This window comes from Varanus komodoensis, unplaced genomic scaffold (genome assembly GCF_004798865.1).
Source record: "Varanus komodoensis strain SLA01 unplaced genomic scaffold, ASM479886v1 scaffold77, whole genome shotgun sequence".
In the NCBI taxonomy this organism is placed as follows: Eukaryota; Metazoa; Chordata; class Lepidosauria; order Squamata; family Varanidae; genus Varanus; species Varanus komodoensis.
In genome coordinates this window covers 2,576,980-2,588,736 of record NW_025336442.1, presented here as the reverse complement: position 1 = coordinate 2,588,736, position 11,757 = coordinate 2,576,980, and the positions used below count along the sequence as shown (strand labels likewise).

The 11,757-nt window shown below is 49.9% G+C and overlaps 2 protein-coding genes across 4 annotated transcripts in view; one reads left to right on the top strand and one right to left on the bottom strand.

The window, feature by feature from the left end:
- The window catches only part of SCAI (suppressor of cancer cell invasion), a 71,736-nt gene that overhangs the window by 7,529 nt on the left and 52,450 nt on the right, over positions 1–11,757 (top strand). The gene's annotated exons all lie outside the window — the stretch shown is intronic.
- Positions 1–11,757, bottom strand: part of RPL35 (ribosomal protein L35) — a 34,547-nt gene that overhangs the window by 15,374 nt on the left and 7,416 nt on the right. The window contains exons 3-4 of the mRNA XM_044453082.1: positions 4,756–4,761; positions 3,398–3,404 (exon numbers count right to left, since the gene is read on the bottom strand). The gene's annotated coding sequence lies outside the window, so the exon portion shown is untranslated. The remainder of the gene's footprint in view (positions 1–3,397; positions 3,405–4,755; positions 4,762–11,757) is intronic.

Sequence of the window (11,757 nt, the reverse complement as noted above, 5' to 3'; positions counted from 1 at the left end):
GTCAGGAAATGCTTCCTGGCATCCAAATGGAACCTTGGCTCCCTGAGCTTTGCTCTGTTGGAGCGCATCCTGCCTTCCTCTGCAGGGGAGAACAGGTCTCTACCCATCTCCATGTGACATCCCCTCACATACCTGTATGTCACCGACAGATCCCCTCCGAGTCTCCTCTCCTCCAGGCTGAAGAGACCCAGTTTCCTCAGTCTCACCTCATACGGCATCCCCTGCAAACCGGCCACCAACCTTGTGACCCTACACTGCACTGACTCTAACCAGGCTATATCCTTTCTGTAATGAGAGGCCCAAAACTGAACACAATATGCCAGTTGTGGGTGCACTAGAGTAGTAGTAATACCTCTCTCGACCTAGAAGCCACACTTCTGGCTATACAACCAAGGGTGGCATTCGCCCTCTTGACCACCGCATCACACTGCTGACTCATGTTCAGCCTGCAGTCAACCAGTACCCTGAGGTCCCTTTCGCAAGTGCTGCTCTCCAGCCACTTGTCCCCTAACCTGTACTTATGACACCTATTCCTATGCCCCAAGTGCAAGACCTTGCACTTATCCACCTTGAACGCCATCCTGTTGTCTCCTGCCCACTTCCATAGTCTGTCCAGATCCTTTTGGATCTGGAGTACCTGCTCCTCAGTTGTGGCCACTGCTCCAGTTTTAGTATTGTCTGTGCTTTTGATCAGCAGATTGTTCACCCTTCTTCCATGTCATTAATGAAAAGATTAAACAGGATCGGCCCCAGGACAGAGCCCTGGGGGACCCCACTTGTCACTGGCTGCCATCCTGACAATTCCCCACTAATGATTACCCTCTGCTTTCGGTCAGTCAACCATGCCCTAATCCACTGGACAGTGCTTTGGTGTATCCCAAAACTCCTCAGTTTCTCCACCAGGATATCATGGGGCACTTTGTCAAAGACCTTGCTGAAATCCAGGTAAACCACATCCACTGCATCCCCTCCATCCAGCCACCTCGAAACCTTGTCATAAATTCCACAAGATTTGTCTGGCAGGACCTGTTTTTGCGGAAGCTGTGTTGTGTGGCTGTCAGCCTTCCTTCTCTATCAAGCATCAATAGATCTCTCTCTATTATGAGCCTTTCCTTTGTTTTTCCTACAATGGATGTAAGGCTAACAGGTCTGTAATTCCCCTTGTCCCTTTTACTACCCTTTTTGAAAATTAGTATCGGAGTGCTAGATTGATGCTGACAACAATATCTGCACACACCTTAATTATTAATTCATTTTATAGCATTTTCACCCTGAGCCAGAGCCAAAGGGCTTACCAGAAAGCCTTCCAAAGCTCACAAATGGGAGTGTCCCTTTCTTGCAGGCTTACAGTCTGAAAGCCGTGACACAAAAGGAAAGAGTATTGGGAGGGAGGAGGAAAAAAGCACATTCTCGGCCACAAAGTTCAGCAGGTCGTAATGCTGGTTCTAAACATAGTGGGAGGGCTGCTGCTGTTTCCCCTGTCATTCTGAGTGATTACATTTGGGAACCGGCAACGGGGGGCCTTGTCTGGACATTCCACGGGGCTGATATCTTCCTACAGATTTTCATTGCTGTCAGCTTCCAATACGGAAAATCAAGGTAGGGTTTCTTTGAGTCCTTAGCCAGGGCATAGGCAGGAAGCAGCAGCCAGTGGTGCTGGAGAGCCACAGCGCATTCAGCGACCTGAGCTGAACCCAGTTGTGTAATGCTTGGAACTTCTTCGAAGCTCCCACCGTGGCACGAAGGGCTGACCATTTTTCATCTTGCACCTGCCTGGAGGGCAAGAATAGTGGCAAAAGAAAGTGACCTGTTTTTATTTTTTGAAATGCAGTTATCCCCCCCCCCCCGGTATTAGCCCCCATTTCATGCATTCTTTCTCTCTCCCATATTGCCTTTGGTCAGTTGTTGCAGACTAAATAGTATTTGAGCTGAGCTATTGAGTTACTTTGGTGTTTCGTTCCAGCTCCTTCTGTCAGCAATGCCAGAACTGCAAGTGATAGGGGATGTGTGTGTGTGTTGGTATATGTACCGTATTTTTTGCCCTATAAGACGCACCTGACCATAAGACGCACCTAGTTTTTAGAGGAGGAAAACAAGAAAAAAAATTCTGAATCAAATGGTTTACTAAACTATTTAATAAACTATAACAGAATACAGTAATACCGTATTTCAACCCTGTAAAGTGAACAGCAGTCAACAGTGGCATTAAGAACCATCATCACTGTCATTAACAAAAGAGAGACTTTAAAGTTCAAGTACTCTTCTAGTTTTTGCTGAACCCATAGAACTCATCATCACTAGAGTCAGAATTTATGAAGTTCTGTTGCTCACAATCACTGACATCACTTTTTTAGTAAGTAGTGGAATTATTGAAGGAATCCACTATCTGCACCAGTTATACAAGAGCTGCTGCAGACAATTCAATAACAAATCTAAAAAAGCCAGTAATGTCCACGCTGCCCTACTAGTAAATAATAGAAAAAAACTTCTGACAAAAAACGAGATATTGTATGGTAAATCAAACACACAGCAGACTAAGTAGCCTTTGAAGAATAAACTTCATACACGAAGGTAATGCTGTTCAAATATCCACTGATCCTAAAAAAAATGTGTCTGATCAACGAACAGATAACTGATCCATGGAAAGCTTCCTAATAATCACAGGCACATTCCTCATCACTTCCCCATGGGCTTCCTTAAAAGATGGGTTGCCATTTGAAAACACACACCGACCTGTGATTAATAGCTCTCACCTGCGCCAGAGGAGGGGGGCAGAGCAGGGCATGCCGAGCGCGTGCCGGCCAGGTGGTGCCACGTGGGGCCGGAAGCGTGCTGGCGGTGGACTTCCGGGTGGCGCAGCAGGTCTTCCCGGGCGGTGGGGGTGAGCAGTTCTCCATGGGCCGGCAGGTTAAAGCCCGCGGCTCCTCCTCCTCCGCACGCCTCCCCCTGAGCGGCACAGCTCTCACCTGCGCTGGAGGGAGGCGGGTGGAGCAGGGCACACCGAGCGCGTGCCGGCCAGGTGGTGCCACGTGGTGCAGGCAGCCGGCAGCGTCCTGGGTGTCGGGCACACACACATTCGCTCTATAAGACGCACAGACCCTTACTTTTGAGGGGGGAAAAGTGCGTCTTATAGAGCGAAAAATACGGTAAGTCCTTCCTGTAAAACATTCTGACAGGAGAGTCCAAAACAGCTAAAAAATGGAGGTATGAGGCTCACTGATCTTTGGGGACACTTTTTGATATATGACCCTCCCCTCTGACACATGATCTGCTGGCAAGGATTTGCAAGTTGCAGAATGCCCTGACTGAGCTCCTTCGGTGGGGCTTGTGAAACTAAAACAGGCTGTTCACAGTATCCCACTACTGGAATTGGATGCCAAGTGAAAGTCTTGTTAACCTGGGGGCTTTGAGTAGAAAGTGTCGTTTATTGTATTCATGTAACGCTTTTCTATACCACCTAATAGCCAAAACTCTTTGGGCAGTTCAGAAAAGATAAAACCATAAAATCCAGTAATATGATAAGAAAACTTAACACTTCAGAATAATAGTCGTGGGCCAGAGTAAAAGCGAGCAGCAGAGTAACGCTGAGAGAGAGCAAGAGAGAGAGTGGCATCAGGAATGGAAACGAGGTGGACATGAAGTTCATTCTGTATTCTTCCAAATCTCCATCACTCTGCTCTCTGCTGTCTGCTCTCTGGGGTGGTGATGCTGACCAAACCACTGGTGGCAAAGCATGGGTCTCATGCTAAGGGACTATTCTTTTGATTTCAGTGCTATTGTTAGTCCTTGCCCAAGGTAACGGGAAGGAGATGAGTCTGGTGCTCTCTCTTTGAGCTGGTCTTCTACCCCTTGCTGCATTGTTGTTTACCACGTTTTTATTTCTCACCTTTTCCCATCTTCCAAATAACCCAAGGGGGTTTACAGTGCCCCCTTCTCTATTTTACCCTCTTGACGGCCCTGTGAAATGAGTTAGGCTGAGAATCAGGCGTTTGGCTGAAGGCAGCCAATGAGTCTCATGGGTCTCCCAGGCTGAGACTGACCACTGCACCACACCGTCCTTTGACCTCTAGCACATTCAGTGGAGGAGTGTGAAGGCAAGCTCCTGTTTGCAAAACGGCCGGCCGGGTGGAGTGGAGGACTGCACCGAGTATGGGAGCTTGGTGCCACAATAAAACAAACGCTGCCTCGTGATTTATGCCTGGTAAGGGAAGCAGCAGACCTTTTTACTGTAAGAGCAGTACTCATCATGCTGACATTCTGAAAATATTGAGCAGGAGGTTGATGCAGCAATTGGGGGACAAAAGAGTGGCACTTGGATGCTTTGATGGGGGCGGAGGGAAAGCCCAGAGAAGTCTCTGTGGCCCAAGATGCAATTTCAGTGTGCGTTTGCCCTGCTGGATTAGACCAAAGTCTGCTGAGGCTAGCGCTCTGTGCATGAACACACAGGTCTCTCACTAGCCCACAAGCAAGGGCTAGAGGCTGTGACTGGGTTCAGGCAGCCATGGCCATCAAACCATGGGTTGTTTGAAACATAGGTTGTGCCATGTGACTTCAGCTGCACTAGCAAGCCATGACTTGTTAATTGTGGTCCATGAAGAGAACCTGTGGTTTGTTGCCTGGCTGTGAATCGTGGGTTGTCCGGAATGGTTTGTTATCTCATCAGACATCCATGGTTCAATGACAGCCCATGGTTCAGTGTTAACCCATACTCAGTCTGAGTGTGGGTTATCATGTCATCTGAACCCAGCCAATGACTGCCCCCTGTTTTTCATGGCACCAGTTATTCAAGGTATATTAATCTGCATGCGGAGATTCATATTTGCTCATGTTTCTGTCTTTGGTACTCACATTGATAATCAAATTCAAGAATGGCAGTTAGCTATGGAAACCTAGAGTAGGATAAAGTGTTTCTTATGATGGTTTTCTTCCAAAAACCTTTGTCTCTCCCCCCCCCCCCCCCCCCCCCAAACTGTGAAACAGGACAGTCTCTGCCTGCAGGCGAACAATCTAAAAAAATACATGAAAGGAAAAAGGGATAGGGAAGGATGAGAGGGAAAATGAACAGGGAAGATGGGACGGGCCTCTCTTGTGGTCCCTCCATGCAGCCTGCTGGAACGGTTGGTGGTGGCAGCTTTTTCTAAGCAGGCCATAACAAACCACATTGGTCTCCACACACATCCAACAGCAAGTTTGGATTGGTATACAAAAAACTGTAAGTTACTCTAAAAACACCACTTCATGTTCATATACGTGAGGCTTCTGGTGGGTCTACGATATATGAAGCTGTTGTCAGAGTGCATTTATTTGCACTCTTGTCCTTAGAAGAGAAAGCAATTTGTTTGTACAACCCAGAGCAGTCAGGGCGGGTGAGTATTCTGCAGCTTGTTAGGAGCACCCACAGAGCAGTGAATGGGCGAGGGGTTGGACCACTAATTTAGATTCCACCAACCACGGGAATGAGTGGCCATTATGTAGAAAACCTGTCTTTTCTGGATGATGAGAGCTAGCAACTTAACTTGTAAAAAAGGTAGAATGCTGAGCTGTGGCAAATTAGTATACCAAGTATTGAATTTTATTTGTACTTTGCCCTGGCCTTCTTCCTTTGCAGAGTTTAGTGAGAGTATCACTCTTAATGTATGTTGGGAAAGCTAGTTAATTCATAATTTTTTTATGAATGTTGTGAGCCACCCCAAGGCTTTGTTGCGATGGGGGCGGCATAGAAATGTTTTAAGTAAGTAAGTAAGTAAATAAATAAATAAATAGTTTGAGAGAGATATACCCAGAACTACTTGAGAGTTACACAGTGGGGAATTTGCCATTCATTCAGTCTTTATTTGCATTAGCCATAGATCTTAGCATATAAAAATGTAAATATCTGTATCTATGTCTATATAATAAAACAAAAGCAGACAAGAAGTACAAAGCTAAAATTGCCTTAAAACATTCCATAATTTATATTAAGTAGCAATAATGTGGAATTTAGATTGCTTGAATCCAGGTGTGCTCCAGACTTGCCGCTGTGTGGAAGTCTTTCCCTTCTCAGGCCAAGCACAGTAATAACTTTGCTATGTCTCCTAACCATGGTTAGCACACAAGGCAGCACAGATATAAGCCTTTTTATTTAGGAGGTCAGTTTACTTGTGTGAACAAGTCTTTTGTTTCCCAAGTGGGCTGTCTTTTGAAGAAGCAAGAGACTGCTCTGGTGTCAGATGCTCTCCAGGAACTTGGCTGTTCTGGAGATGTATTTCCTGGCTGCTTGAGGTAAGGGGGCCAGGCTTGGCTCTGCTACCAGTGGAGTTGGCCACCTGCCACTTGATGGGCAGAAAATGGAGCTGGCTGGCTTCCCCAGCTCTGTAATGTAGAAACAATCCAGCGTGATGTAGCCGGGGATATTGCAATCCAGCCTTGTTTAGCCACCCTTGAATACAAACCTTAATGCTTGGCTTCTCCTCCCAGATTCTCTTGAGCCTACTTGGGGGCTAGTGGCATGATGCCTTTCCCTTTTTGTTGTTTTTTAAGCTGTTAATTTTGTTTAAAAAAATGTTTGCCCTGTTGCTGGGTTTTACTTTTGGAAACAGAAATATAGAAACAGAGTGAATCAGAAGGGGTCTCCTGGGCCATCTAGTCTGACCCCCGGCTCCAGCTGGCTCCTCTCATGACATGCCTACCACGTGCATGTCCAGCCTGTCCTTGAATACCCTTACTGATGGGGCTTCAACCACCTCCAGTGGAAGCCCATTCCATACTCTCAGGGTCCTAACTGTCAGGAAGTACTTCCTGGCACCCAAATTGAACCTTGGTTCCCTGAGCTTTGCTCCGTTGGAGCGCGTCCTGTCCTCCTCTTCAGGGGAGAACAGGTCTCCACCTACCTCTGTGTGACACTGCCTCACATATATGTTGGCAACAGATCCCCCCGGGGTCTCCTCAAGGCTGAAAAGACTAGTTCCCTCAGTCTCGCCTCATACAGCTTTCCCTGCAATCCAGCCACCATCCTTGTGACCCTACGCTGCGCTGATTGCAACCTGAATTCCAACCTTTTAACAGAAACATAGAAACAGAGTGAGTCAGAAGGGGTCTCCCGGGCCATCTAGTCTGACCCCTGGCTCCAGCCGGCTCCACTCACAACATGCCCACCATGTGCATGTCCAGCCTATCCTTGAACACCCTCACTGGTGGGGCCTCAACCAACCTACCGTGGAAGCCCATTCCACACCCTCGGGGCCCTAACTGTCAGGAAGTGCTTCTTGGCATCCAAATGGAATCTTAGTTCCCTGAGCTTTTGTTCTATGCTGTAGTTTTACACTTAGTAAAACATAGTATAAAACATTTAAACTATGTTTTGTTGCACTGTATTCTATGGTTTTAATTATTTTGAACTGCCCAGAAAGTTTCTGTTACTGGGTGATATAGAAATGTGGTGGTGGTGGTGGCGGCGGCGATGATGCTCCCTTGGTACGTGGTGATACACCTGGGAACTGAGCTGATAGAATAGGTGGCCGCTAGCGTCTGAATGCTTCTCTGACCATCAGAAGACTTCCTGTATGTTATCTGGGTGTCCTTTGCATGATCCCTGTAAGGTAGACCAATATTAGTCCCTCACGTTTCAGATGTGGAGACTGAGAGAGAGCACAGCATCCCGAAGGGCACCCAGCCCCACGTGAGGTAGCCATCCGGCTTTTGGCATCCGCTTTGTGCTTTATCAGAAGAGAGCCTGCATGGGGGGCTGGACTGGGGGCAGGACATCCCCGGTGGCTTCACCATGAGTTGCAGCTTCCAAAATCCTCTCGTCTCTGCAGCTGTTAGCAGGGGAGACATTTGCTGCATCTGCCCATCCCAGAAGAAGAGGGCGAGCGCAGGACTGGGGCGTGTGCAGTCGTTCGGTCTAATGGTAGCTGCTGTGGTGCCGATTGATCGCAGGCGAAGGCAGCCGTGCGCTGGAGCCGGTCCTGCTCCACACGCAAGCCCTCCCTGCGCTCCACCCCGCTCTGCTAGCCCACGCAGTTGTCTGCCTGCAATTCCCGGTTGCTTATATCTCCGTGCTGCACCTGTGCCGGGAAACAGCCTCCTCTGTGCTGCCAGGCCAGGTTTAAGGCTTTGCTGCTTGTTTATCAATCTCTAAGCAACTCATGGCCAGGATACAGCAGCTCCGCATCTCTTGGCAGATGGCAGGTGCCGAAGGAGGCTTCTCTTCTCACCTTCCTCTTCCAAAGGAGCAGCTGCCGCCTCTCCTCTGAAGCGAGCAAGACCGGGCTTGCATGTTCACAGACGTCAAGTGCACAGATAGATGACAGCTATGCAGACGCAGGACACGCGCTTGATACTGGCCCAGTCTGCACTTCCGTGAGGCTCAGTGTGGGGTGTTCAGTCCCCCGTGAGCTGTAGGCACCATTCTGAATATGTCACCCCCACTTGGTGCCAGTGTGGGTATGTGTGTGCATGCTGCATTATGTGAACCTGGCCACTGTGGGTTCTTTGAGGATTGAACAATCTTGCGTAACCCTATGCTAAACTGAAGGTTACGTGAAGATCATGTAATCCTCAAATAGTTCGAAGTGGACGGGTTCAAGTGATGTGGCAACCCCCTAACTGGGAGTTGCTTATTAAGGATGGTGCCTGACACTCACTGGGGTTTGAACAACCCATGTTGAAGCCCACGTAATACACCAGGGTGATGTCAGTGTTTGGGTTAGTTCTTTGTATCTGCTGTTCTCCATCTGTGTGCTCAATATTTCATTCATTCATATTTTTATATGCTGCTCCATTCCTATACGCGCTGTGTCGTTTGCATGAGATTAAAGCCAACAATAATGAACATTTTGACTAAAAACAAGCATATTAAATAAAACCAATCCAGGAATTACTCTGGGCAGGCTGGTCGGAAGAGACATGTCTTTAACACCCTCTTGAAGGTAGCAGTCTGGATCTCAGATGCCACCCAGAGGGGCCCACCGTCTGTGCAGCAGCGCTCATGCCTGTTGCAGTTGCCCAGGCTGCACCCTCGGCGCTTGGCCCTGCCTGGTTCATGCTGGCACTGTGCCATGGGGCCAGTGGGGTGTGGGTGTCCACAGGGCTCTAAGAGGACTGCATCCCCCTCGTCTTGGGTAAGCTGCTTGCTTAGGTCAAGTGCACCTCAAATCTGCTGAATCTAGAGGCAGAGTTTTCTCTCTGCGTTGGTTGTGTTGTGGGGGAGAAGTTAATTTTAAAAATACATCCTCCTGTACACAGACAATTTTCCATGTGGGTGAGTTGAAGAAAATAATTATTAGGATGGGATCTTCGTAATTATAACAACAAGTCTCCGTGACACTCTCAGGGTGGCGGCAGCGTCTTTCCTCCAAGAGTTCAGTGGGGAAAGGAGCTGTGCCAGCACTGGCAGTGACTGAGGGGGGCTACCCTTTCAGCAGTTTGCGGTGGCCACAGGACGGTGGCCTGGGGAGAAGATGAAGGGGCTGAGTATGTTGGCTGCATGTGCTCTGACCAGATTAAGGGCTTCCCATAATCAGAAGAGGCTGTTGGAGTAGAACCGGCAGTAGCAGCTCTGGCACCCGGGGAGTGGGCACTTTGCGTGCTGTTGCTGTCCCTCCCCATGAGGCCCCCCGTAGTCACCTGTGCCCCCAGGAGCCATTACAGATTGTCCAACTGCCTTGCAAGAAGTCGACTTATCCTGGCACTTCTGTTTTAGCTGGCACTGGTTCTCCACAGTCTTACCGGGACTAATGCTTAGAAGTGGCATAGCTGGGCCCCAACTGTGGAAGGCCCCTCTGATGAGAGCATGTTGGAGTTGCTCATTCTTGGTTTGTCTGCCTCTCATTCTGGCCTGAGCAGCACAGGTGAGAAGGAGCGGGAGCAGAAGATGCCCCAGCCTCAAGCCTCCCTCCCTGCCAAGCAAACAAATGGGAGCCATGATGAGGAAGAAGAGGACAAGGGGCAAAAGCTGCTGGTGACCCTGGTGGTGAGGAGGTAGACTCACGGAGCAGGGACCCATGGAAGGCATCTTCCGTCAAAAACCCTGGGGCCGGCACGGGGCTTAGGCAGCCATCCCTGGCTGACCACTGCTGCCACACACGGTTGTCAATTCACTGCATTCTACAAAATCTGGACCTTAGTGTGTGTAAATGGCAAACAAATGAAACCTGCTTGCTAAGCGAAATGGGTCCAAGTTGCTCAGGTGCACAAGGCAAGGTGTAAAGGAGGTGATAAAACGCCAGGGTCACTGGCCAGTCGCTCCTGAAGGAAATGCCTTTCCGGGTTGGTGCAGATGATCCCCACGCTAGCATTTTGTGGGGGCTGCGTGGGCTGCAGCTAGTTGTTCAGAGCGCAGGGAGGAGTTCCTTGGAGGAGTGCGGGGAGTCAAAGGGCATCCTTGCCACAACTCCAGCCAGAAATGCAAAAGCCTCCAGTTACCTTTAGGCCCCAGTTGTATGCTTAGCTGGGAGTGAGCCCCACTGAACTCCGTGGGACTGACTACCGAGTAGACCTGCACAGGGTTGCGGGGTTAGCTCCTTCGTTTTACCCTGCCTTTTTCCTTTTGGGGAACTCAAGGTGGCTTACAAAATCCCCCCCTCAACCTCATTCTCACCACAACAACCCTGTGAGGTAGCTTGGGCCGAGAGCCCGTGACTGGCCCAAAACCACCCAGTGAGTGTCAGGACTGCGTGGGGACTTGAACCCAGAGCTCCAGAGCTCTGGTCCTGCACTGTACACCATAGGGGCTCCCTAACGCTCCTGTGCCGGGGCTGTTCATGGGCTAAATCTAGCCTGCCTGGGGTCCCCCTCGATCCCGCCTCAGTTTCCCAGATGGACATGCTCCCTTTGCTCCCTGTCCGCCTTCACAGAATGGCTCCGAGAGCTTCCCTGGATTGGAATCCGGCACTCATGCTGAAGGTGGTCCGGTGCTCCTCCCCTGCACAGCTGGTACCGTGGGCAACCTGGCTCACCTTGGTGGCCACAGGCCTTTTGGATTGCGGCTTGGAACACCCCTGGGGCTGGCTGGGGTGCGCCGGGGTTATGCTCCAGGACATCTGGAAGGGGCCAGGCCGGCCAAGGTGCTCTGGGGTTCCTGATACACGTGGAGCCCCCACTTGTGGGGTGCATTCTGGGATGCATCCCTGGTGCAGACAGGACGGAAGAGGAGGGGTAACAAAACGCAGCAGTCCTAAGCCCCCCTTGGCATGTTTTTGTCTAGCTGCCTGGCCTTCCAAGGCTCCTGATAGGATTAGCCTGGGGGTGGAAGAGTTTCCTTGCCAGTGCAGTACAGCAGGTTCAAATTGTGTCAGCATAAGGGAGAGCAATTTATGACCGTGGTGGTGAGGTAGCAGATCAGGTAACCTGCATGTGGAGTAGAAGGAACGGTGTCTGTAATCCTGTCCTTCCAGCCAACTGTCTGACTTGGGCGTGTCGGGAGGAAGGTGCTGGCAGCCTCTGTACATACAGAGACCAAATGCCTTTGGCCATTTGGCCCATTAAGACATGGAGCACTGACTTCTGGGCATCTTTTGGGGAAAAGCACTCCCTGAGTCTAGAGGGATATGTGAGTCCACGCCCTCACTGCAGTGTAGTCCTGGTTGGTGTCAGTCCTGCTGCTTGACGGGTGGCATCAAGGGGAGGCATGGTGGGGCACCTGCTGAGGAGCCACAGCCCAGCAGGGGCCCACTGACACGAGCCCCCTGGAGTTGCTGCTCTTCTTTCCCATTGCAGTTTACTTTATCATCTGCCCTTTGCTCTGGCCCAGTCAATGGTGGTGTGGTGAGGAGGAGG